This window comes from Dermacentor albipictus, chromosome 10 (genome assembly GCF_038994185.2).
Source record: "Dermacentor albipictus isolate Rhodes 1998 colony chromosome 10, USDA_Dalb.pri_finalv2, whole genome shotgun sequence".
Taxonomy (NCBI): Eukaryota; Metazoa; Arthropoda; class Arachnida; order Ixodida; family Ixodidae; genus Dermacentor; species Dermacentor albipictus.
The window spans coordinates 50,493,091-50,520,369 of NC_091830.1; the positions used below are offsets into that span (position 1 = coordinate 50,493,091).

The 27,279-nt window shown below is 45.1% G+C and overlaps 1 protein-coding gene across 1 annotated transcript in view; it reads right to left on the minus strand.

Annotated features, from left to right (window-relative positions):
* Positions 1-26,895, minus strand: part of LOC139051033 (excitatory amino acid transporter 2-like) — an 89,526-nt gene extending 62,631 nt beyond the window's left edge. The window contains exon 1 of the mRNA XM_070528052.1: positions 26,743-26,895. The gene's annotated coding sequence lies outside the window, so the exon portion shown is untranslated. The remainder of the gene's footprint in view (positions 1-26,742) is intronic.
* Positions 26,896-27,279: the final 384 nt, after the last annotated feature.

A 27,279-nucleotide genomic window follows, 5' to 3' on the forward strand; every position in this document is an offset into this window, starting at 1 on the left:
TCTTCAACGCATCCTTCTGGTTGCACCACCTTCGGACGCACTTCTCGTCCACGTCAAATTTTCTACCCGCCGCACGCTTGCCATGGTCGAGGGCAAACTCCACTACCTTCAATTTAAAGCCTGCCGTGTAGCTATTGATATGTTTGCCCATCGTGCTAGAATGGCAACGCTCGATGGCAATTCGTGAAAAATAAAGCAGAGCACACACGAGAGCCACAACAACAGCGTGCGCCCACGCCAACAACGCTGCTACAACTCGCGTGCCTTCGACAGTCGCAAAACAAAGCCGGGGTGGCCAGCATGGTGGCCAGGGCTGATGATACCGATGACGATATGGATTGCGGAAGCTCGCGGCAGAAAGAAAATATGATGATGATGATGACCCGCGACATCGGCGCCATCCGTGGGCGGCATCTGGAAGCTTCCGTGCGCGCGCATTTTGAAGGCTAATCACACGTGGGCCGTGGAAAGTTCGGGGTGCGGCCCTTACACGGATATTTTTTTTTAAATATTTGCTTCGGGAAGTTGGGGGTGCGGCCCATACACGGGTGCGGCCCTTACACGCGTTCATACGGTATTCACTCATTTATCGCGTAAACGGGCATCAGCGCATGCTTGCGGAGTGATATATGCAAAGAACAAGCGCACTCGAGAGGTGTTATTTTGCCTGCCTGAAACGAAAATTTCATGGGCAATAGGCTTACCGATTTTGGCATTTTTCCGAAAAAATTAATCCGTGTATATTCACTCATTTATCGCGTAAACGGGCATCAGCGCATGCGTGCGGAGTGATATATGCAAAGAACAAGCGCACTCGAGAGGTGTTATTTTGCCTGCCTGAAACGAAAATTTCATGGGCTATAGGCTTACCGATTTTGGCATTTTTCCGAAAAAATTAATCCGCGTCTATTCACTCATTTATCGCGTAAACGGGCATCAGCGCATGCGTGCGGAGTGATATATGCAAAGAACAAGCGCACTCGAGAGGTGTTATTTTGCCTGCCTGAAACGAAAATTTCATGGGCAATAGGCTTACCGATTTTGGCATTTTTCCGAAAAAATTAATCCGTGTATATTCACTCATTTATCGCGTAAACGGGCATCAGCGCATGCGTGCGGAGTGATATATGCAAAGAACAAGCGCACTCGAGAGGTGTTATTTTGCCTGCCTGAAACGAAAATTTCATGGGCAATAGGCTTACCGATTTTGGCATTTTTCCGAAAAAATTAATCCGCGTCTATTCGCTCAGTTATCGCGTAAACGGGCATCAGCGCATGCGTGCGGAGTGATATATGCAAAGAACAAGCGCATTCGAGAGGTGTTATTTTGCCTGCCTGAAACGAAAATTTCATGGGCAATAGGCTTACCGATTTTGGCATTTTTCCGAAAAAATTAATCCGCGTCTATTCACTCATTTATCGCGTAAACGGGCATGAGCGTATGCGTGCGGAGTGATATATGCAAAGAACAAGAGCATTCGAGAGGTGTTATTTTGCCTGCCTGAAACGAAAATTTCATGGGCTATAGGCTTACCGATTTTGGCATTTTTCCGAAAAAATTAATCCGCGTCTATTCACTCATTTATCGCGTAAACGGGCATCAGCGCATGCGTGCGGAGTGATATATGCAAAGAACAAGCGCACTCGAGAGGTGTTATTTTGCCTGCCTGAAACGAAAATTTCATGGGCAATAGGCTTACCGATTTTGGCATTTTTCCGAAAAAATTAATCCGTGTATATTCACTCATTTATCGCGTAAACGGGCATCAGCGCATGCGTGCGGAGTGATATATGCAAAGAACAAGCGCACTCGAGAGGTGTTATTTTGCCTGCCTGAAACGAAAATTTCATGGGCAATAGGCTTACCGATTTTGGCATTTTTCCGAAAAAATTAATCCGCGTCTATTCGCTCAGTTATCGCGTAAACGGGCATCAGCGCATGCGTGCGGAGTGATATATGCAAAGAACAAGCGCATTCGAGAGGTGTTATTTTGCCTGCCTGAAACGAAAATTTCATGGGCAATAGGCTTACCGATTTTGGCATTTTTCCGAAAAAATTAATCCGCGTCTATTCACTCATTTATCGCGTAAACGGGCATGAGCGTATGCGTGCGGAGTGATATATGCAAAGAACAAGAGCATTCGAGAGGTGTTATTTTGCCTGCCTGAAACGAAAATTTCATGGGCTATAGGCTTACCGATTTTGGCATTTTTCCGAAAAAATTAATCCGCGTCTATTCACTCATTTATCGCGTAAACGGGCGTGAGCGTATGCGTGCGGAGTGATATATGCAAAGAACAAGCGCATTCGAGAGGTGTTATTTTGCCTGCCTGAAACGAAAATTTCATGGGCAATAGGCTTACCGATTATGGCATTTTTCCGAAAAAATTAATCCGCGTCTATTCACTCATTTATCGCGTAAACGGGCGTGAGCGTATGCGTGCGGAGTGATATATGCAAAGAACAAGAGCATTCGAGAGGTGTTATTTTGCCTGCCTGAAACGAAAATTTCATGCGCAATAGGCTTACCGATTTTGGCATTTTTCCGAAAAAATTAATCCGCGTCTATTCACTCATTTATCGCGTAAACGGGCGTGAGCGTATGCATGCGGAGTGATATATGCAAAGAACAAGCGCATTCGAGAGGTGTTATTTTGCCTGCCTGAAACGAAAATTTCATGGGCTATAGGCTTACCGATTTTGGCATTTTTCCGAAAAAATTAATCCGTGTATATTCACTCATTTATCGCGTAAACGGGCATCAGCGCATGCTTGCGGAGTGATATATGCAAAGAACAAGCGCACTCGAGAGGTGTTATTTTGCCTGCCTGAAACGAAAATTTCATGGGCAATAGGCTTACCAATTTTGGCATCTTTCCGAAAAAATTAATCCGTGTATATTCACTCATTTATCGCGTAAACGGGCATCAGCGCATGCGTGCGGAGTGATATATGCAAAGAACAAGCGCACTCGAGAGGTGTTATTTTGCCTGCCTGAAACGAAAATTTCATGGGCTATAGGCTTACCGATTTTGGCATTTTTCCGAAAAAATTAATCCGCGTCTATTCACTCATTTATCGCGTAAACGGGCATCAGCGCATGCGTGCGGAGTGATATATGCAAAGAACAAGCGCACTCGAGAGGTGTTATTTTGCCTGCCTGAAACGAAAATTTCATGGGCAATAGGCTTACCGATTTTGGCATTTTTCCGAAAAAATTAATCCGCGTATATTCACTCATTTATCGCGTAAACGGGCATCAGCGCATGCGTGCGGAGTGATATATGCAAAGAACAAGCGCACTCGAGAGGTGTTATTTTGCCTGCCTGAAACGAAAATTTCATGGGCAATAGGCTTACCGATTTCGGCATTTTTCCGAAAAAATTAATCCGCGTCTATTCGCTCAGTTATCGCGTAAACGGGCATCAGCGCATGCGTGCGGAGTGATATATGCAAAGAACAAGCGCATTCGAGAGGTGTTATTTTGCCTGCCTGAAACGAAAATTTCATGGGCAATAGGCTTACCGATTTTGGCATTTTTCCGAAAAAATTAATCCGCGTCTATTCACTCATTTATCGCGTAAACGGGCATGAGCGCATGCGTGCGGAGTGATATATGCAAAGAACAAGAGCATTCGAGAGGTGTTATTTTGCCTGCCTGAAACGAAAATTTCATGGGCTATAGGCTTACCGATTTTGGCATTTTTCCGAAAAAATTAATCCGCGTCTATTCACTCATTTATCGCGTAAACGGGCGTGAGCGCATGCGTGCGGAGTGATATATGCAAAGAACAAGCGCATTCGAGAGGTGTTATTTTGCCTGCCTGAAACGAAAATTTCATGGGCAATAGGCTTACCGATTATGGCATTTTTCCGAAAAAATTAATCCGCGTCTATTCACTCATTTATCGCGTAAACGGGCGTGAGCGCATGCGTGCGGAGTGATATATGCAAAGAACAAGCGCACTCGAGAGGTGTTATTTTGCCTGCTTGAAACGAAAATTTCATGGGCTATAGGCTTACCGATTTTGGCATTTTTCCGAAAAAATTAATCCGCGTCTATTCACTCATTTATCGCGTAAACGGGCATCAGCGCATGCGTGCGGAGTGATATATGCAAAGAACAAGCGCACTCGAGAGGTGTTATTTTGCCTGCCTGAAACGAAAATTTCATGGGCAATAGGCTTACCGATTTTGGCATTTTTCCGAAAAAATTAATCCGCGTCTATTCGCTCATTAATCGCGTAAACGGGCATCAGCGCATGCGTGCGGAGTGATATATGCAAAGAACAAGCGCATTCGAGAGGTGTTATTTTGCCTGCCTGAAACGAAAATTTCATGGGCTATAGGCTTACCGATTTTGGCATTTTTCCGAAAAAATTAATCCGTGTATATTCACTCATTTATCGCGTAAACGGGCATCAGCGCATGCGTGCGGAGTGATATATGCAAAGAACAAGCGCATTCGAGAGGTGTTATTTTGCCTGCCTGAAACGAAAATTTCATGGGCTATAGGCTTACCGATTTTGGCATTTTTCCGAAAAAATTAATCCGTGTCTATTCCCTTATTTATCGCGTAAACGGGCATCAGCGCATGCGTGCGGAGTGATATATGCAAAGAACAAGCGCATTCGAGAGGTGTTATTTTGCCTGCCTGAAACGAAAATTTCATGGGCTATAGGCTTACCGATTTTGGCATTTTTCCGAAAAAATTAATCCGCGTCTATTCACTCATTTATCGCGTAAACGGGCATCAGCGCATGCGTGCGGAGTGATATATGCAAAGAACAAGGCCATTCACGAGGTGTTATTTTGCCTGCCTGAAACGAAAATTTCATGGGCTATAGGCTTACCGATTTTGGCATTTTTCCGAAAAAAATGATCCGCGTCTATTCGCTTATTTATCGCGTAAACGGGCATCAGCGCATGCGTGCGGAGTGATATATGCAAAGAACAAGTGCATTCGAGAGGTGCTATTTTGCCTGCCTGAAACGAAAATTTCATGGGCTATAGGCTTACCGATTTTGGCATTTTTCCGAAAAAATTAATCCGTGTCTATTGGCTTATTTATCGCGTAAACGGGCGTCAGCGCATGCGTGCGGAGTGATATATGCAAAGAACAAGCGCATTCGAGAGGTGCTATTTTGCCTGCCTGAAACGAAAATTTCATGGGCTATAGGCTTACCGATTTTGGCATTTTTCCGAAAAAATTAATCCGCGTCTATTCGCTTATTTATCGCGTAAACGGGCATCAGCGCATGCGTGCGGAGTGATATATGCAAAGAACAAGTGCATTCGAGAGGTGCTATTTTGCCTGCCTGAAACGAAAATTTCATGGGCTATAAGGCTTACCGATTTTGGCATTTTACCGAAAGAATTAATCCGCGTCTATTCGCTTATTTATCGCGTAAACGGGCATCAGCGCATGCGTGCGGAGTGATATATGCAAAGAACAAGTGCATTCGAGAGGTGTTATTTTGCCTGCCTGAAACGAAAATTTCATGGGCTATAGGCTTACCGATTTTGGCATTTTTCCGAAAAAATTAATCCGCGTCAATTCGCTTATTTATCGCGTAAACGGGCATCAGCGCATGCGTGCGGAGTGATATATGCAAAGAACAAGTGCATTCGAGAGGTGTTATTTTGCCTGCCTGAAACGAAAATTTCATGGGCTATAGGCTTACCGATTTTGGCATTTTTCCGAAAAAATTAATCCGCGTCTATTCGCTTATTTATCGCGTAAACGGGCGTGAGCGCATGCGTGCGGAGTGATATATGCAAAGAACAAGCGCATTCGAGAGGTGTTATTTTGCCTGCCTGAAACGAAAATTTCATGGGCTATAGGCTTACCGATTTTGGCATTTTTCCGAAAAAATTAATCCGCGTCTATTCGCTTATTTATCGCGTAAACGGGCATCAGCGCATGCGTGCGGAGTGATATATGCAAAGAACAAGCGCATTCGAGAGGTGTTATTTTGCCTGCCTGAAACGAAAATTTCATGGGCTATAGGCTTACCGATTTTGGCATTTTTCCGAAAAAATTAATCCGCGTCTATTCGCTTATTTATCGCGTAAACGGGCATCAGCGCATGCGTGCGGAGTGATATATGCAAAGAACAAGCGCATTCGAGAGGTGTCATTTTGCCTGCCTGAAACGAAAATTTCATGGGCTATAGGCTTACCGATTTTGGCATTTTTCCGAAAAAATTAATCCGCGTCTATTCGCTTATTTATCGCGTAAACGGGCATCAGCGCATGCGTGCGGAGTGATATATGCATAGAACAAGCGCATTCGAGAGGTGTTATTCTGCCTGCCTGAAACGAAAATTTCATGGGCTATAGGCTTACCGATTTTGGCATTTTTCCGAAAAAATTAATCCGCGTCTATTCGCTTATTTATCGCGTAAACGGGCATCAGCGCATGCGTGCGGAGTGATATATGCAAAGAACAAGCGCATTCGAGAGGTGTTATTTTGCCTGCCTGAAACGAAAATTTCATGGGCTATAGGCTTACCGATTTTGGCATTTTTCCGAAAAAATTAATCCGTGTATATTCACTCATTTATCGCGTAAACGGGCATCAGCGCATGCGTGCGGAGTGATATATGCAAAGAACAAGTGCATTCGAGAGGTGTTATTTTGCCTGCCTGAAACGAAAATTTCATGGGCTATAGGCTTACCGATTTTGGCATTTTTCCGAAAAAATTAATCCGCGTCTATTCGCTTATTTATCGCGTAAACGGGCGTGAGCGCATGCGTGCGGAGTGATATATGCAAAGAACAAGCGCATTCGAGAGGTGTTATTTTGCCTGCCTGAAACGAAAATTTCATGGGCTATAGGCTTACCGATTTTGGCATTTTTCCGAAAAAATTAATCCGCGTCTATTCGCTTATTTATCGCGTAAACGGGCATCAGCGCATGCGTGCGGAGTGATATATGCAAAGAACAAGCGCATTCGAGAGGTGTTATTTTGCCTGCCTGAAACGAAAATTTCATGGGCTATAGGCGTACCGATTTTGGCATTTTTCCGAAAAAATTAATCCGCGTCTATTCGCTTATTTACCGCGTAAACGGGCATCAGCGCATGCGTGCGGAGTGATATATGCAAAGAACAAGCGCATTCGAGAGGTGTCATTTTGCCTGCCTGAAACGAAAATTTCATGGGCTATAGGCTTACCTATTTTGGCATTTTTCCGAAAAAATTAATCCGCGTCTATTCGCTTATTTATCGCGTAAACGGGCATCAGCGCATGCGTGCGGAGTGATATATGCAAAGAACAAGCGCATTCGAGAGGTGTTATTTTGCCTGCCTGAAACGAAAATTTCATGGGCTATAGGCTTACCGATTTTGGCATTTTTCCGAAAAAATTAATCCGCGTCTATTCGCTTATTTATCGCGTAAACGGGCATCAGCGCATGCGTGCGGAGTGATATATGCAAAGAACAAGCGCATTCGAGAGGTGTTATTTTGCCTGCCTGAAACGAAAATTTCATGGGCTATAGGCTTACCGATTTTGGCATTTTTCCGAAAAAATTAATCCGTGTATATTCACTCATTTATCGCGTAAACGGGCATCAGCGCATGCGTGCGGAGTGATATATGCAAAGAACAAGTGCATTCGAGAGGTGTTATTTTGCCTGCCTGAAACGAAAATTTCATGGGCTATAGGCTTACCGATTTTGGCATTTTTCCGAAAAAATTAATCCGCGTCTATTCGCTTATTTATCGCGTAAACGGGCATCAGCGCATGCGTGCGGAGTGATATATGCAAAGAACAAGCGCATTCGAGAGGTGTTATTTTGCCTGCCTGAAACGAAAATTTCATGGGCTATAGGCTTACCGATTTTGGCATTATTCCGAAAAAATTAATCCGTGTATATTCACTCATTTATCGCGTAAACGGGCATCAGCGCATGCGTGCGGAGTGATATATGCAAAGAACAAGCGCATTCGAGAGGTGTTATTTTGCCTGCCTGAAACGAAAATTTCATGGGCAATAGGCTTACCGATATTGGCATTTTTCCGAAAAAATTAATCCGCGTCTATTCACTCATTTATCGCGTAAACGGGCGTGAGCGTATGCGTGCGGAGTGATATATGCAAAGAACAAGAGCATTCGAGAGGTGTTATTTTGCCTGCCTGAAACGAAAATTTCATGCGCAATAGGCTTACCGATTTTGGCATTTTTCCGAAAAAATTAATCCGCGTCTATTCACTCATTTATCGCGTAAACGGGCGTGAGCGTATGCGTGCGGAGTGATATATGCAAAGAACAAGCGCATTCGAGAGGTGTTATTTTGCCTGCCTGAAACGAAAATTTCATGGGCAATAGGCTTACCGATTTTGGCATTTTTCCGAAAAAATTAATCCGTGTATATTCAATCATTTATCGCGTAAACGGGCATCAGCGCATGCGTGCGGAGTGATATATGCAAAGAACAAGCGCATTCGAGAGGTGTTATTTTGCCTGCCTGAAACGAAAATTTCATGGGCTATAGGCTTACCGATTTTGGCATTTTTCCGAAAAAATTAATCCGTGTATATTCACTCATTTATCGCGTAAACGGGCATCAGCGCATGCGTGCGGAGTGATATATGCAAAGAACAAGCGCATTCGAGAGGTGTTATTTTGCCTGCCTGAAACGAAAATTTCATGGGCTATAGGCTTACCGATTTTGGCATTTTTCCGAAAAAATTAATCCGTGTCTATTCCCTTATTTATCGCGTAAACGGGCATCAGCGCATGCGTGCGGAGTGATATATGCAAAGAACAAGCGCATTCGAGAGGTGTTATTTTGCCTGCCTGAAACGAAAATTTCATGGGCTATAGGCTTACCGATTTTGGCATTTTTCCGAAAAAATTAATCCGTGTATATTCACTCATTTATCGCGTAAACGGGCATCAGCGCATGCGTGCGGAGGGATATATGCAAAGAACAAGCGCATTCGAGAGGTGTTATTTTGCCTGCCTGAAACGAAAATTTCATGGGCGATAGGCTTACCGATTTTGGCATTTTTCCGAAAAAAATGATCCGCGTCTATTCGCTTATTTATCGCTTAAACGGGCATCAGCGCATGCGTGCGGAGTGATATATGCAAAGAACAAGTGCATTCGAGAGGTGCTATTTTGCCTGCCTGAAACGAAAATTTCATGGGCTATAGGCTTACCGATTTTGGCATTTTTCCGAAAAAATTAATCCGTGTCTATTGGCTTATTTATCGCGTAAACGGGCGTCAGCGCATGCGTGCGGAGTGATATATGCAAAGAACAAGCGCATTCGAGAGGTGCTATTTTGCCTGCCTGAAACGAAAATTTCATGGGCTATAGGCTTACCGATTTTGGCATTTTTCCGAAAAAATTAATCCGCGTCTATTCGCTTATTTATCGCGTAAACGGGCATGAGGGCATGCGTGCGGAGTGATATATGGAAAGAACAAGTGCATTCGAGAGGTGCTATTTTGCCTGCCTGAAACGAAAATTTCATGGGCTATAGGCTTACCGATTTTGGCATTTTACCGAAAAAATTAATCCGCGTCTATTCGCTTATTTATCGCGTAAACGGGCATCAGCGCATGCGTGCGGAGTGATATATGCAAAGAACAAGCGCATTCGAGAGGTGTTATTTTGCCTGCCTGAAACGAAAATTTCATGGGCAATAGGCTTACCGATTTTGGCATTTTTCCGAAAAAATTAATCCGTGTCTATTCACTCATTTATCGCCTAAACGGGCGTGAGCGTATGCGTGCGGAGTGATATATGCAAAGAACAAGCGCATTCGAGAGGTGTTATATTGCCTGCCTGAAACGAAAATTTCATGGGCAATAGGCTTACCGATTTCGGCATTTTTCCGAAAAAATTAATCTGTGTATATTCACTCATTTATCGCGTAAACGGGCATCAGCGCATGCGTGCGGAGTGATATATGCAAAGAACAAGCGCATTCGAGAGGTGTTATTTTGCCTGCCTGAAACGAAAATTTCATGGGCTGTAGGCTTACCGATTTTGGCATTTTTCCGAAAAAATTAATCCGTGTATATTAACTCATTTATCGCGTAAACGGGCATCAGCGCATGCGTGCGGAGTGATATATGCAAAGAACAAGCGCATTCACGAGGTGTTATTTTGCCTGCCTGAAACGAAAATTTCATGGGCTATAGGCTTACCGATTTTGGCATTTTTCCGAAAAAAATGATCCGCGTCTATTCGCTTATTTATCGCGTAAACGGGCATCAGCGCATGCGTGCGGAGTGATATATGCAAAGAACAAGTGCATTCGAGAGGTGCTATTTTGCCTGCCTGAAACGAAAATTTCATGGGCTATAGGCTTACCGATTTTGGCATATTTCCGAAAAAATTAATCCGTGTCTATTGGCTTATTTATCGCGTAAACGGGCGTCAGCGCATGCGTGCGGAGTGATATATGCAAAGAACAAGCGCATTCGAGAGGTGCTATTTTGCCTGCCTGAAACGAAAATTTCATGGGCTATAGGCTTACCGATTTTGGCATTTTTCCGAAAAAATTAATCCGCGTCTATTCGCTTATTTATCGCGTAAACGGGCATCAGCGCATGCGTGCGGAGTGATATATGCAAAGAACAAGTGCATTCGAGAGGTGCTATTTTGCCTGCCTGAAACGAAAATTTCATGGGCTATAAGGCTTACCGATTTTGGCATTTTACCGAAAAAATTAATCCGCGTCTATTCGCTTATTTATCGCGTAAACGGGCATCAGCGCATGCGTGCGGAGTGATATATGCAAAGAACAAGTGCATTCGAGAGGTGTTATTTTGCCTGCCTGAAACGAAAATTTCATGGGCTATAGGCTTACCGATTTTGGCATTTTTCCGAAAAAATTAATCCGCGTCTATTCGCTTATTTATCGCGTAAACGGGCGTGAGCGCATGCGTGCGGAGTGATATATGCAAAGAACAAGCGCATTCGAGAGGTGTTATTTTGCCTGCCTGAAACGAAAATTTCATGGGCTATAGGCTTACCGATTTTGGCATTTTTCCGAAAAAATTAATCCGCGTCTATTCGCTTATTTATCGCGTAAACGGGCATCAGCGCATGCGTGCGGAGTGATATATGCAAAGAACAAGCGCATTCGAGAGGTGTTATTTTGCCTGCCTGAAACGAAAATTTCATGGGCTATAGGCTTACCGATTTTGGCATTTTTCCGAAAAAATTAATCCGCGTCTATTCGCTTATTTATCGCGTAAACGGGCATCAGCGCATGCGTGCGGAGTGATATATGCAAAGAACAAGCGCATTCGAGAGGTGTCATTTTGCCTGCCTGAAACGAAAATTTCATGGGCTATAGGCTTACCGATTTTGGCATTTTTCCGAAAAAATTAATCCGCGTCTATTCGCTTATTTATCGCGTAAACGGGCATCAGCGCATGCGTGCGGAGTGATATATGCATAGAACAAGCGCATTCGAGAGGTGTTATTTTGCCTGCCTGAAACGAAAATTTCATGGGCTATAGGCTTACCGATTTTGGCATTTTTCCGAAAAAATTAATCCGCGTCTATTCGCTTATTTATCGCGTAAACGGGCATCAGCGCATGCGTGCGGAGTGATATATGCAAAGAACAAGCGCATTCGAGAGGTGTTATTTTGCCTGCCTGAAACGAAAATTTCATGGGCTATAGGCTTACCGATTTTGGCATTTTTCCGAAAAAATTAATCCGTGTATATTCACTCATTTATCGCGTAAACGGGCATCAGCGCATGCGTGCGGAGTGATATATGCAAAGAACAAGTGCATTCGAGAGGTGTTATTTTGCCTGCCTGAAACGAAAATTTCATGGGCTATAGGCTTACCGATTTTGGCATTTTTCCGAAAAAATTAATCCGCGTCTATTCGCTTATTTATCGCGTAAACGGGCGTGAGCGCATGCGTGCGGAGTGATATATGCAAAGAACAAGCGCATTCGAGAGGTGTTATTTTGCCTGCCTGAAACGAAAATTTCATGGGCTATAGGCTTACCGATTTTGGCATTTTTCCGAAAAAATTAATCCGCGTCTATTCGCTTATTTATCGCGTAAACGGGCATCAGCGCATGCGTGCGGAGTGATATATGCAAAGAACAAGCGCATTCGAGAGGTGTTATTTTGCCTGCCTGAAACGAAAATTTCATGGGCTATAGGCGTACCGATTTTGGCATTTTTCCGAAAAAATTAATCCGCGTCTATTCGCTTATTTACCGCGTAAACGGGCATCAGCGCATGCGTGCGGAGTGATATATGCAAAGAACAAGCGCATTCGAGAGGTGTCATTTTGCCTGCCTGAAACGAAAATTTCATGGGCTATAGGCTTACCTATTTTGGCATTTTTCCGAAAAAATTAATCCGCGTCTATTCGCTTATTTATCGCGTAAACGGGCATCAGCGCATGCGTGCGGAGTGATATATGCAAAGAACAAGCGCATTCGAGAGGTGTTATTTTGCCTGCCTGAAACGAAAATTTCATGGGCTATAGGCTTACCGATTTTGGCATTTTTCCGAAAAAATTAATCCGCGTCTATTCGCTTATTTATCGCGTAAACGGGCATCAGCGCATGCGTGCGGAGTGATATATGCAAAGAACAAGCGCATTCGAGAGGTGTTATTTTGCCTGCCTGAATCGAAAATTTCATGGGCTATAGGCTTACCGATTTTGGCATTTTTCCGAAAAAATTAATCCGTGTATATTCACTCATTTATCGCGTAAACGGGCATCAGCGCATGCGTGCGGAGTGATATATGCAAAGAACAAGTGCATTCGAGAGGTGTTATTTTGCCTGCCTGAAACGAAAATTTCATGGGCTATAGGCTTACCGATTTTGGCATTTTTCCGAAAAAATTATTCCGCGTCTATTCGCTTATTTATCGCGTAAACGGGCATCAGCGCATGCGTGCGGAGTGATATATGCAAAGAACAAGTGCATTCGAGAGGTGTTATTTTGCCTGCCTGAAACGAAAATTTCATGGGCTATAGGCTTACCGATTTTGGCATTTTTCCGAAAAAATTAATCCGCGTCTATTCGCTTATTTATCGCGTAAACGGGCATCAGCGCATGCGTGCGGAGTGATATATGCAAAGAACAAGCGCATTCGAGAGGTGTTATTTTGCCTGCCTGAAACGAAAATTTCATGGGCTATAGGCTTACCGATTTTGGCATTTTTCCGAAAAAATTAATCCGCGTCTATTCGCTTATTTATCGCGTAAACGGGCATCAGCGCATGCGTGCGGAGTGATATATGCAAAGAACAAGCGCATTCGAGAGGTGTCATTTTGCCTGCCTGAAACGAAAATTTCATGGGCTATAGGCTTACCGATTTTGGCATTTTTCCGAAAAAATTAATCCGTGTATATTCACTCATTTATCGCGTAAACGGGCATCAGCGCATGCGTGCGGAGTGATATATACAAAGAACAAGCGCACTCGAGAGGTGTTATTTTGCCTAACTGAAACGAAAATTTCATGGGCAATAGGCTTACCGATTTTGGCATTTTTCCGAAAAAATTAATCCGCGTCTATTCACCCATTTATCGCGTAAACGGGCATCAGCGCATGCGTGCGGAGTGATATATGCAAAGAACAAGCGCATTCGAGAGGTGTTATTTTGCCTGCCTGAAACGAAAATTTCATGGGCAATAGGCTTACCGATTTTGGCATTTTTCCGAAAAAATTAATCCGTGTATATTCACTCATTTATCGCGTAAACGGGCATCAGCGCATGCGTGCGGAGTGATATATGCAAAGAACAAGCGCATTCGAGAGGTGTTATTTTGCCTGCCTGAAACGAAAATTTCATGGGCAATAGGCTTACCGATTTTGGCATTTTTCCGAAAAAATTAATCCGTGTCTATTCACTCATTTATCGCGTAAACGGGCGTGAGCGTATGCGTGCGGAGTGATATATGCCAAGAACAAGCGCATTCGAGAGGTGTTATATTGCCTGCCTGAAACGAAAATTTCATGGGCAATAGGCTTACCGATTTCGGCATTTTTCCGAAAAAATTAATCCGTGTATATTCACTCATTTATCGCGTAAACGGGCATCAGCGCATGCGTGCGGAGTGATATATGCAAAGAACAAGCGCATTCGAGAGGTGTTATTTTGCCTGCCTGAAACGAAAATTTCATGGGCTATAGCTTAGCGATTTTGGCATTTTACCGAAAAAATTAATCCGCGTCTATTCGCTTATTTATCGCGTAAACGGGCATCAGCGCATGCGTGCGGTGTGATATATGCAAAGAACAAGTGCATTCGAGAGGTGCTATTTTGCCTGCCTGAAACGAAAATTTCATGGGCTATAGGCTTACCGATTTTGGCATTTTTCCGAAAAAATTAATCCGCGTCTATTCGCTTATTTATCGCGTAAACGGGCATCAGCGCATGCGTGCGGAGTGATATATGCAAAGAACAAGTGCATTCGAGAGGTGTTATTTTGCCTGCCTGAAACGAAAATTTCATGGGCTATAGGCTTACCGATTTTGGCATTTTTCCGAAAAAATTAATCCGCGTCTATTCGCTTATTTATCGCGTAAACGGGCATCAGCGCATGCGTGCGGAGTGATATATGCAAAGAACAAGTGCATTCGAGAGGTGTTATTTTGCCTGCCTGAAACGAAAATTTCATGTGCTATAGGCTTACCGATTTTGGCGTTTTTCCGAAAAAATTAATCCGCGTCTATTCGCTTATTTATCGCGTAAACGGGCGTGAGCGCATGCGTGCGGAGTGATATATGCAAAGAACAAGCGCATTCGAGAGGTGTTATTTTGCCTGCCTGAAACGAAAATTTCATGGGCTATAGGCTTAGCGATTTTGGCATTTTTCCGAAAAAATTAATCCGCGTCTATTCGCTTATTTATCGCGTAAACGGGCATCAGCGCATGCGTGCGGAGTGATATATGCAAAGAACAAGCGCATTCGAGAGGTGTTATTTTGCCTGCCTGAAACGAAAATTTCATGGGCTATAGGCTTACCGATTTTGGCATTTTTCCGAAAAAATTAATCCGCGTCTATTCGCTTATTTATCGCGTAAACGGGCATCAGCGCATGCGTGCGGAGTGATATATGCAAAGAACAAGCGCATTCGAGAGGTGTCATTTTGCCTGCCTGAAACGAAAATTTCATGGGCTATAGGCTTACCGATTTTGGCATTTTTCCGAAAAAATTAATCCGCGTCTATTCGCTTATTTATCGCGTAAACGGGCATCAGCGCATGCGTGCGGAGTGATATATGCATAGAACAAGCGCATTCGAGAGGTGTTATTTTGCCTGCCTGAAACGAAAATTTCATGGGCTATAGGCTTACCGATTTTGGCATTTTTCCGAAAAAATTAATCCGCGTCTATTCGCTTATTTATCGCGTAAACGGGCATCAGCGCATGCGTGCGGAGTGATATATGCAAAGAACAAGCGCATTCGAGAGGTGTTATTTTGCCTGCCTGAAACGAAAATTTCATGGGCTATAGGCTTACCGATTTTGGCATTTTTCCGAAAAAATTAATCCGTGTATATTCACTCATTTATCGCGTAAACGAGCATCAGCGCATGCGTGCGGAGTGATATATGCAAAGAACAAGTGCATTCGAGAGGTGTTATTTTGCCTGCCTGAAACGAAAATTTCATGGGCTATAGGCTTACCGATTTTGGCATTTTTCCGAAAAAATTAATCCGCGTCTATTCGCTTATTTATCGCGTAAACGGGCGTGAGCGCATGCGTGCGGAGTGATATATGCAAAGAACAAGCGCATTCGAGAGGTGTTATTTTGCCTGCCTGAAACGAAAATTTCATGGGCTATAGGCTTACCTATTTTGGCATTTTTCCGAAAAAATTAATCCGCGTCTATTCGCTTATTTATCGCGTAAACGGGCATCAGCGCATGCGTGCGGAGTGATATATGCAAAGAACAAGCGCATTCGAGAGGTGTTATTTTGCCTGCCTGAAACGAAAATTTCATGGGCTATAGGCTTACCGATTTTGGCATTTTTCCGAAAAAATTAATCCGCGTCTATTCGCTTATTTATCGCGTAAACGGGCATCAGCGCATGCGTGCGGAGTGATATATGCAAAGAACAAGCGCATTCGAGAGGTGTTATTTTGCCTGCCTGAAACGAAAATTTCATGGGCTATAGGCTTACCGATTTTGGCATTTTACCGGAAAAAGTTAATCCGCGTCTATTCGCTTATTTATCGCGTAAACGGGCATCAGCGCATGCGTGCGGAGTGATATATGCAAAGAACAAGCGCATTCGAGAGGTGTTATTTTGCCTGCCTGAAACGAAAATTTCATCTGCTATAGGCTTACCGATTTTGGCATTTTTCCGAAAAAATTAATCCGTGTATATTCACTCACTTATCGCGTAAACGGGCATCAGCGCATGCGTGCGGAGTGATATATGCAAAGAACAAGCGCATTCGAGAGGTGCTATTTTGCCTGCCTGAAACGAAAATTTCATGGGCTATAGGCTTACCGATTTTGGCATTTTTCCGAAAAAATTAATCCGCGTCTATTCGCTTATTTATCGCGTAAACGGGCATCAGCGCATGCGTGCGGAGTGATATATGCAAAGAACAAGTGCATTCGAGAGGTGCTATTTTGCCTGCCTGAAACGAAAATTTCATGGGCTATAGGCTTACCGATTTTGGCATTTTACCGAAAAAAATTAATCCGCGTCTATTCGCTTATTTATCGCGTAAACGGGCATCAGCGCATGCGTGCGGAGTGATATATGCAAAGAACAAGCGCATTCGAGAGGTGTTATTTTGCCTGCCTGAAACGAAAATTTCATCTGCTATAGGCTTACCGATTTTGGCATTTTTCCGAAAAAATTAATCCGCGTCTATTCGCTTATTTATCGCGTAAACGGGCATCAGCGCATGCGTGCGGAGTGATATATGCAAAGAAGAAGCGCATTCGAGAGGTGTTATTTTGCCTGCCTGAAACGAAAATTTCATGGGCTATAGGCTTACCGATTTTGGCATTTTTCCGAAAAAATTAATCCGCGTCTATTCGCTTATTTATCGCGTAAACGGGCATGAGCGCATGCGTGCGGAGTGATATATGCAAAGAACAAGTGCATTCGAGAGGTGTTATTTTGTCTGCCTGAAACGAAAATTTCATGGGCTATAGGCTTACCGATTTTGGCATTTTTCCGAAAAAATTAATCCGCGTCTATTCGCTTATTTATCGCGTAAACGGGCATCAGCACATGCGTGCGGAGTGGTATATGCAAAGAACAAGCGCATTCGAGAGGTGTTATTTTGCCTACCTGAAACGAAAATTTCATGGGCTATAGGCTTACCGATTTTGGCATTTTTCCGAAAAAATTAATCCGCGTCTATTCGCTTATTTATCGCGTAAACGGGCATCAGCGCATGCGTGCGGAGTGATATATGCAAAGAACAAGCGCATTCGAGAGGTGTTATTTTGCCTGCCTGAAACGAAAATTTCATGGGCTATAGGCTTACCGATTTTGGCATTTTTCCGAAAAAATTAATCCGCGTCTATTCGCTTATTTATCGCGTAAACGGGCATCAGCGCATGCGTGCGGAGTGATATATGCAAAGAACAAGCGCATTCGAGAGGTGTTATTTTGCCTGCCTGAAACGAAAATTTCATGGGCTATAGGCTTACCGATTTTGGCATTTTTCCGAAAAAATTAATCCGCGTCTATTCGCTTATTTATCGCGTAAACGGGCATCAGCGCATGCGTGCGGAGTGATATATGCAAAGAACAAGTGCATTCGAGAGGTGCTATTTTGCCTGCCTGAAACGAAAATTTCATGGGCTATAGGCTTACCGATTTTGGCATTTTTCCGAAAAAATTAATCCGCGTCTATTCGCTTATTTATCGCGTAAACGGGCATCAGCGCATGCGTGCGGAGTGATATATGCAAAGAACAAGCGCATTCGAGAGCTGTTATTTTGCCTACCTGAAACGAAAATTTCATGGGCTATAGGCTTACCCATTTTGTCATTTTTCCGAAAAAATTAATCCGCGTCTATTCGCTTATTTATCGCGTAAACGGGCATCAGCGCATGCGTGCGGAGTGATATATGCAAAGAACAAGCGCATTCGAGAGGTGTTATTTTGCCTGCCTGAAACGAAAATTTCATGGGCTATAGGCTTACCGATTTTGCAATTTTCCGAAAAAATTAATCCGTGTCTATTCGCTTATTTATCGCGTAAACGGGCGTGAGCGTATGCGGGCGGAGTGATATATGCAAAGAACAAGCGCATTCGAGAGGTGTTATTTTGCCTGCCTGAAACGAAAATTTCATGGGCTATAGGCTTACCGATTTTGGCATTTTTCCGAAAAAATCAATCCGCGTCTATTCGCTTATTTATCGCGTAAACGGGCATCAGCGCATGCGTGCGGAGTGATATATGCAAAGAACAAGCGCATTCGAGAGGTGTTATTTTGCCTGCCTGAAACGAAAATTTCATGGGCTATAGGCTTACCGATTTTGCAATTTTCCGAAAAAATTAATCCCTGTCTATTCGCTTATTTATCGCGTAAACGGGCGTCAGCGCATGCGTGCGGAGTGATATATTCAAAGAACAAGTGCATTCGAGAGGTGTTATTTTGCCTGCCTGAAACGAAAATTTCATGGGCTATAGGCTTACCGATTTTGGCATTTTTCCGAAAAAATTAATCCGTGTCTATTCGGTTATTTATCGCGTAAACGGGCGTTAGCGCATGCGTGCGGAGTGATATATGCGAAGAACAAGCGCATTCGAGAGAAATTATTTTACCTGCCTGAAACGAAATTTTCATGGGCTATAGGCTTACCGATTTTTGCATTTTTCCGGAAAAATTAATCCGTGCCTATTCGGTTATTTATCGCGTAAACGGGCGTCAGCGCATGCGTGCGGAGTGATATATGCGAAGAACAAGCGCATTCGAGAGAAATTATTTTACCTGCCTGAAACGAAATTTTCATGGGCTATAGGCTTACCGATTTTTGCATTTTTCCGGAAAAATTAATCCGTGTCTATTCGGTCATTTATCGCGTAAACGGGCATCAGCGCATGCGTGCGAAGTGATATATGCGAAGAACAAGCGCATTCGAGAGAAATTATTTTACCTGCCTGAAACGAAATTTTCATGGGCTATAGGCTTACCGATTTTTGCATTTTTCCGGAAAAATTAATCCGTGCCTATTCGGTTATTTATCGCGTAAACGGGCGTCAGCGCATGCGTGCGAAGTGATGATATATGCGAAGAAGCGCATTCGAGAGAAATTATTTTACCCGCCTGAAACGAAATTTTCATGGGCTATAGCGTTTCCGATTTTTGCATTTTTGCGGAAAAATTAATCCGTGCCTATTCGGTTATTTATCGCGTAAACGGGCGTCAGCGCATGCGTGCGAAGTGATATATGCGAAGAAGAAGCGCATTCGAGAGAAATTATTTTACCCGCCTGAAACGAATTTTCATGGGATATAGGGTTTCCGATTTTTGCATTTTTCCGGAAAAATTAATCCGTGGCTATTCGGTTATTTATCGCGTAAACGGGCGTCAGCGCATGCGTGCGAAGTGATATATGCGAAGAACAAGCGCATTCGAGAGAAATTATTTTACCTGCCTTAAATGAAATTTTCATGGGCTATAGGCTTACCGATTTCGCTTTTTTGGCAAATTGCTATGGGTTACATATATGGTTATCGTTTTCTTCATTTTTTCGAAAAATAAATGTGTATTCGTTTGGTTTGTTACGTAAAGGGATCAGCGCCTGCGTGGTGAGTGATAGAATAGAGGATCCGGGAGTTTCGAGGGAACCTATTTATGGGAAAGCGTCGTCAAAACTGCTTTGCGTCGAAAAATGGCTGACGCTGCAGAGAGTAAGAACACTTCAGAAACGCTGGGGTAGACGGCACATATCTCAAGTAGGTTACATTAAACAGAATAAATTAGTGGCTCTGAAAAGAAAATTTGGCGCACTTTCGGTCCGGGTGGGATTCGAACCTTGGGCCTCCAGTGCGTGAGTCGGGCACGCTTCCATTAAACCACGCACGCTTCACTGTTCTTCTTTTCTAAAACTGTGCCTAGTTCGTGCCTCATTGTAGACGTCACGTCGCGGCCGTTGCTGTAGCATTGCGTGCCTTATTGGGCAGCCCACGTGACGCTGCGGATGAGGAGGAGGGTGTGGCGCCATGTCATGAGTGTTTAAACAGAGCTCGTTGACGTCGTTCCGAGGTCTTCGAACGGTAGAACGCTTGCGCAGTCCCGCACGTACCCGTCTTAAGTGTCTGGTGAATTTTACGTTGAGTAATTACTGACGCGCCAGGTGTTGTTGCACAGAAAAGCGTGCGCGTGCGGTGTGCGCATTGACGTCACTGTCGGAGCGGCGGGGGCGAGCGATGGAAGAGCCTGCACGCTCAAGCGGCTCGCGAGGACGGCCGCGCAAGTACGCCAAAGTGCGCCACTGCGATAAAAAATGACGTACAGCAAGAAGGACAAGGACTGCGAGAGACGACATACACAGTGCAGTGTATGTCGCCTCTCGCTGCCCTTGTCCTTCGTGCTGTGCGTCATTTTTAACGAGAGAGCGTTAAGGAGCTCGTGTCGCAGAAAAGGCGGTGTCGGCGGCGTCGGCCGTGAGTGATAAATCCCGGCGGGCACTTCATGAATAAAAAAACAACCTGCAAGATGGGCTGGGTGGGAATCGAACCAGGGTCTCCGGAGTGTGGGACGGACACGCTACCACTCAGCCACGAGCTCGATGCTTCAAAGCGATACAAAAGCGCCTCTAGTGAATGCGGTGTTGCCTTAGAAACGAGCCGTAGAAAGTTATACTGCGGTGTACATAGGTAATTATGACCATGTAACTCACAGAAGTCGCAGTTGCACGAGTAGCGAAGTGCGTTTCCGCTGCATTTCTTCTGCGCTTCCCGCACACGCAGAGCCATCTTGCGGCAAACACAGAAGACCCCCTCCTCTCAATGTACGGCGCTGCCCCGACAGGTGGCGCGCCACGCGCGCATCGGGGCAAGAGCTTAGTAGCAAGAGCTTGGTGACGCAAGCCACCGCCTCGTTCCAAAGGGGACGCTCATAACATCCATCCATCCATCCATCCGGGGCTGTGCGGGGATCGGTGCGAGGCGCGTCGCGGCCCGGACTCCCTCTCCCCTGACGACGCTTCGCCTTGCTCCCTCACGGGTTGCAGAATCAAGCGTCCTCCTTTCTTTAGATCACTATCTGTCTATCTCTCTGCCCGTACCGATCACGACGTTTGGCAGGCGTGCATCGTTTCCCCCTTCGAGATACCGAATTCTTTGGTTCGTTCCGCTTGCTCAGGTGCACGTTTCATTGCCGCGCCGAACGCTGCGTTGCTCGACGCTCACCACGTCCGATGCGGGGCGCCTCGTAAGTGATCGCTGCGCCGTAGCCCATTGTCTTACACCCCCTGGCGGGTCGACGGGAACGCTGTCGCGTTCCACTCTTGAAGGCGAAGCTTAAGCGTCCTCCAATTTTTTATCACGAGTTATCAACTAGCCCATGGAACCACCCTAGTACACCAATGTGCTAAAGGAGCAAGCGTCGGTGCGCCTTGGTGAGGAGGTCGCCATAGTGTATTTCCCGTTGCGGCTTCCTATTTCTTGCAAGAAGTCTAGCCCTGATTGTACAGCTTAGTGCATTACCAATATGTCTTACAGAGAAGCCTAACCCCGATCGTTTAACTTCATGCATTACTAAATGTGCAGCAGGCGTTCTCCTTCTTGTGTTACAAGTGTGTCACACCTGCCCGTCTTTTTTTACGTGGCTGAGACAATATTCTTGTGGGCTTGCCGGTTTTTTATTGTTTTTTTCCAAAAAATATAGTGTGCGCTTATTTGTTTGTTTATCGCGTAAATCGGCATCAAGAACAACTTTAGCAGCTGTCGTGGCACTTGCCGCGAAGTACCGTGATGTCTCGAGGGGACCGGGTATATAGTCTGTGCTCTTCCCATGCAACAGAGTTGGAGAGTTTCCAGGAACTGAAGTCCCTGAAGCGAACACGGTCCTGACCCGCAGCAGGCGATGCGTGCTTCCAGTTTTCCACTAGACAAGACCTGCTTGAAGGACAATGGCATAAGCACCGTCCTGTAGGGGGTATGCCACAGAGTCTCGTTTGACTACCTAGAAGGGAAGGTGGCCCTGTGCGGGCGTTGACGCATGTAGCGGGATTGTGGTTTTCGAAGAGCCATGGCACCTTGGAGACGCGTCTGACACGAATGTTCCGTTTATTACAAACACAAGGTGCGGAAGTACAACACAAATGCAAGACGCAGGGCACAAAAATACGCGACGAGGATATAAAGTGCCGACATTAACTCTGCCCTACATAGAAATTGATGGTTTAGAATGAGCATGGTTTGCTGGGACCGTGGTTTGCACCCTTTCTATCAAAGAGTCCACGTCCACGCTTCCCATCGTCGCGGCTTTCTGTGTCCTAGTTTTTGCATTTGCACTGTACTCTAGCGCGATAAGAAGTCACCAACTCGGTGAAACCGTCACACTGCTATGAAAAGCGTAACTTGAACAACGTAAGAGCCAAAACCTGTGCCAGTTGGTACGCATTGAGCTTGTGAACAAAGCGCGTTTGTCTGTTGCACTTCCGCCCTTGTTTCTCTGCTCTTTGTTCTCAACTTGAATGTACACGGAGCTGTATATTCTAAGTACATGAGAATTTGTTGAGAAAGTATGAACACTGTCACCTTGAAAGTGAGCAGTGCCACCAGCAGTTCGCAAGATTTGGTTTAAAGATGAGCCGTGAGCAAAGATTTATTTGCTCTGCCAAAATACCACATTTTAGGCGAAGCAACTGTTAACATAAACGGAACCACTTATATACTGCACTTGCATGCAAATGGAGTCCCAAAGCGTTAAAAAAAACGTGCGACAGATGTTGGTGCCACATTTCTACGGAGGCGGGACCGTTAGAAACTCTTTGAGTTTAACAGACCCCTCCGGAGACTGGGCCACAAGATCGGGCATAGCGGGCGTTGAGGCGAGATTAGCCAACTAGCCTGCAAGGGGTGGCGCATGATCCGATCGGCAAGATGCGCGTAAAATAAAACGCGTTCGGGTTCATACTCGAACCGCTCGCGTCGAGTTCATGTCAACGAAGCCACAGTGGCGAGCGAATCGCATCCAGTTGTCGCGCAGGCTTGTCGACGTTTCCGTCAGCAGGCGTTCATCGCTTCTCGCGGAAGAGGCGTCGGTCGGCGTTATGAAAACAAGATACAGGAGGGTTGGCCAGAATAAACAATGCGGGACGTCCCGAGGTGGGGGTCTTTAGGGAGCCGTAACAAAGTGCCGTTTTCAGACGTCTGTCGACTCCGTCCAACGAGGAAGCAGCGTCACGCTATCACCGCGCTTCGACTGTCTGAAGACCGTCGAAGGGCTGTACACGTATACATATACATAGCAGTTATGCGGCTTTGTGGAAAGAGCGAGATAAATGTAGAAAGAAAAGTTGAATCTGAGGAAACAGTGACAGTGAAGTTGCAACCAGTTAAAACTATCTAAAGACGGCGCCGCTTTATAACAGGCGTGCGTCCATAGTCGAAAGGCGAGAGCAAGCAAAAACAACAAAAAAGAATGAAGATCGAAGAAAACAACGCCTGTGAAACCGTGCTCCTTGAAACATGCAAACGTACAGTCACACGTGAAGGTTGGAAGGACTGAGACTTTCGGCGGAAGCACTGAAACCCTCTTGTCAATTGCGTCTCAGAAAAACTGAGCACGTGTACGTGGTTCAGCATACTTTAGGCCGCTCCCATCAGACCCGGCGTGAATGACGTTCGTTTGATTCATGCCATCGCTGTTTGTGTTTTCGCCTTGTGATTTCGTGCGCCCCTGGCTATGAGCCGCATTGGAACTTTCTTGAACACCTCATAGGCAGATGAATGCCCAGAATATGTTAACCTTCACGGAAATCTAGAGTTAGTTAATGTAGGACATCTGACAAACAAATGCTGCAAAATAAATATACAATACCTTAATTTCGCGAGAGCTTACAATTCGTCGTAACGCCAGTATACCGTTCCATGTGCAGAAGCCGAACTGCTTGATTTTTGGAGTTTGATATCTAAAAGCAACGCAAGTGCAGCTGAATTCACTGCAGGGTCGGATATGGCGGCTGACCACTATGCAGCTATGGTTATAAAGGTGGCTAAGACAGTTGACCTCAGACGGGCGGCCATAGCAGTGATTCTCTACGTACAAACAACATTCATATCCAATGTATAGATATGATTCGTATTGCAACACACTTGCCGTATCTGTATTTCACTAGCCGTTTTTCGTGGAAGCGAATGAAGAGATGCCGATTATCATTGCAGTGAAAAAGAGCACACGCCATATCTCTATGGTCTTTCTCACGAAACGTACAGTCCCGAACGCCCTTGTTCGTTTGTATTTAGCGGCCTCTTTCTTTTTTTTGCAGTTCGCGTGCCCGCAAGAAGCACGTGACCCAGGCTTCGTCACGTAAAGCAGAGTATCGTCGTCTAGAGGTTCTGCGCTGCGTTTGAGAGATGTCAACGTTGCGAAGTAGAGCCTTATCTTGCGAGGACGCTTATTCACTCTCTCGCTAAGCGATACTCGAGGACACCGTGAAAAAAAAAGAAAGAAGAAATGAAAAATGAAACCTGATGAAAACGAATATGCTCGTTCGTTCTTCGTCGTATCGTTTGCTTGTGTTTCGCTCACTTCTATCGCACTGTATGCTGCTATCGTTCAACGCGGCCGTTGAGTGTCTGGCACCAACTAACCCTACTCGAACACCACTCGGAAACCTCTGAGTTTCTAGTGCATTACTCGATGCTGTCACTTCATTTTCCTTTCGTAGCAAAAATGAGCACCAAGGGGGTGTTGTACCCAGTTAATTAATTTACATCCTTAAAAGTAAGTAAGAGTGTAAATCGGTCTATAAATCACGCCCTTACACCCTTTTTAGGAGCAAGGGTGTGAGTTACAGACAGATTTACACCCTTTTTTGCTTTTAGGGGGGTAAACATTTTTACAGTGCATAAGTACAAGGAGAAAGAAAGGTTTATCTCTGAAAGCACCGTGCAGTGCGTCAATTCCACAACGTGCAAAAATCACAGAGTACGTGTGGATCGGCATTGTCTGAACCGATGACTGTCATGCCTCTACACACAAATATTGTTCTATCGTGTTTTATCTACAAGAATGAATTGTCTCCTGTAGGGCGGTGATATTGATGATGATATAACGATGATGCGCGCACGAAAAACCAACGTGCTTTGTCACGACCTTGAATTATCCATGGGATAGGCTAGCGAATGGAAATTGGGACAAGGATACACATCGTACTAATTAATATATGTGCTTCTGCACCATAGCGGGTTATTTTTGAGTCCACTAAGGACGACCGTAAGCTCATTGGTGTATACAGTGCCTGCTTCAATATTTAGCCGCTCGCTTCTGAAAGCATTGCAGTGACATTCGCACTTGGTGCCTATCGGATTTGTCCAGAACGCAAAAAAATATGTTATGGGGTTTTACGTGCCAAAACCACTTTCTGATTATGAGCCACGCCAGAACGCAAGAACCATCAAGAACGGCGTTGCAAGAAGCATGCGCCAATTACCGACCGAACATACTCCGTTATCAACTGACAACAGGTGAAAGCTGGTATTTCCAGAATGCTGCGACGTGAACGCGTTAGCACGGGCTGCATGCAGAAGAAGAAAAAAAAAAGCTCTAAAAGCCAAAACAAAACTTAGGATCAGATGAAGATGGTGACGAAGGGATCAACAGTAGTTGAAGAAGGGACGTCGCTGGAGACAAATAGGGTTCAGTAGGTTTCTGCGCGTATTCTTGGCGGTGGGTGCAATTGTGGTGAAGTCACCGATTTGAATAGACCCGTTAAGTAAAGCAGCCTTTGTCGTAGGCCGTCGCGAAATCAACGAAATGCAGCAACGCGGGAGTTTGCACGAACATCAGGTCGAACTACCGGAACACGAAACTAACGAACGTGAAAGCTAACGCGTTCTTTTCTGGGTCTTTTTCGATGACTGTACCAGTATAACAAAAATGAATATGTGAACACGATATATCATCATAATAATAATTATATATTTATCTAAACACAATATATCGAGCAGATGCAGAGGCAGATTACGAAGATTCTGGTGGGGAACTTTCAACGGGCTCAGTATCACTTTGAGTGTGACCGTCCCAGAATTGTGAGCAGGGTGCTATGAAGAACAAGGACCAGGTATGAGTGAGTTGCACCGCGGACAATCGAATCTAATGGAAATATTCTTTTGTGATATTTCACGCATCATATATAATGGTTGCCTTAGCACTAGAGTCAAAAACACAACGCTTTGCTGAAACTAGTCGAGACCGAATGTTTTTGTTTTCTAAGCAAAAGCCACGCGATCCAACACACGACACGTGCTGACTCAAAGCGCGGACACCTCGCCTCCTCCCGAAAACACCACTTTCAAAACATAAGTACTCGACATGAGCTCTTGTGCCAGGAAAAAAAAACACACAAACAACAAAGCAGTAACAAGTAGCATGGATATTTTCAGCACCGCTCGAAGCGTTTTGTTCACCGACCAGCGAAAACGTGATGACAGTCTCTCTAACCTAAACTAACGGGGACGAACCGAAACTGACAGTGTCAACAGGTGCTCGCATCGACAGGAACCAGAGCCCACCATGCCTCCGTGGTGGATTCGCAGTAGCGGGCCGATAAGACGTAACTGACTTACCGGCTTGCGAGGGGTGGGGAAGAGGAAGAAAACGTAGTGCACGAGGCGGCCTCCGGCAGCTGGCGGGAAATCTCGCTCCGCCGGGGAAGACAAACCAAAACACAAGCCGGAATCGTTCCTGCCGGCACCCTGGGTGCCAGGGTTGGGCCTTGGGGCGCGCGCCAAGCGGCAAGGTGGAAAGGAGATAGCGGGTCAGAGGAGGAGGGCGCCCGAGAAAGAGGATGAGAGCGCGAGGAGGGTTTGATAGAAAAGAGTGAACACGGGGAAAGAGAGAAAAAATGCGCGAGACGCGCCGAACATCCTCTCCGTGCTTTTTATGTTCGCTCGGGAGACAAGAGGAGAGAAGGGCCGAAGGAGAGACCGTCGTACAACGTAGTAGTGAGGGTGTTGGTGTGGCCCCGGTGCACTTGTAGGCATCTTCGGTCGGCGGCGGCCATGTTGGCAGGCGCTCCCGCCGCGCGATTCCAACACAAAGGCGGTGCTTGAAGAAAGCGGAAAGGAAATGAAAATCGTGCTAGGGAGCGAAGGAATAAAAAA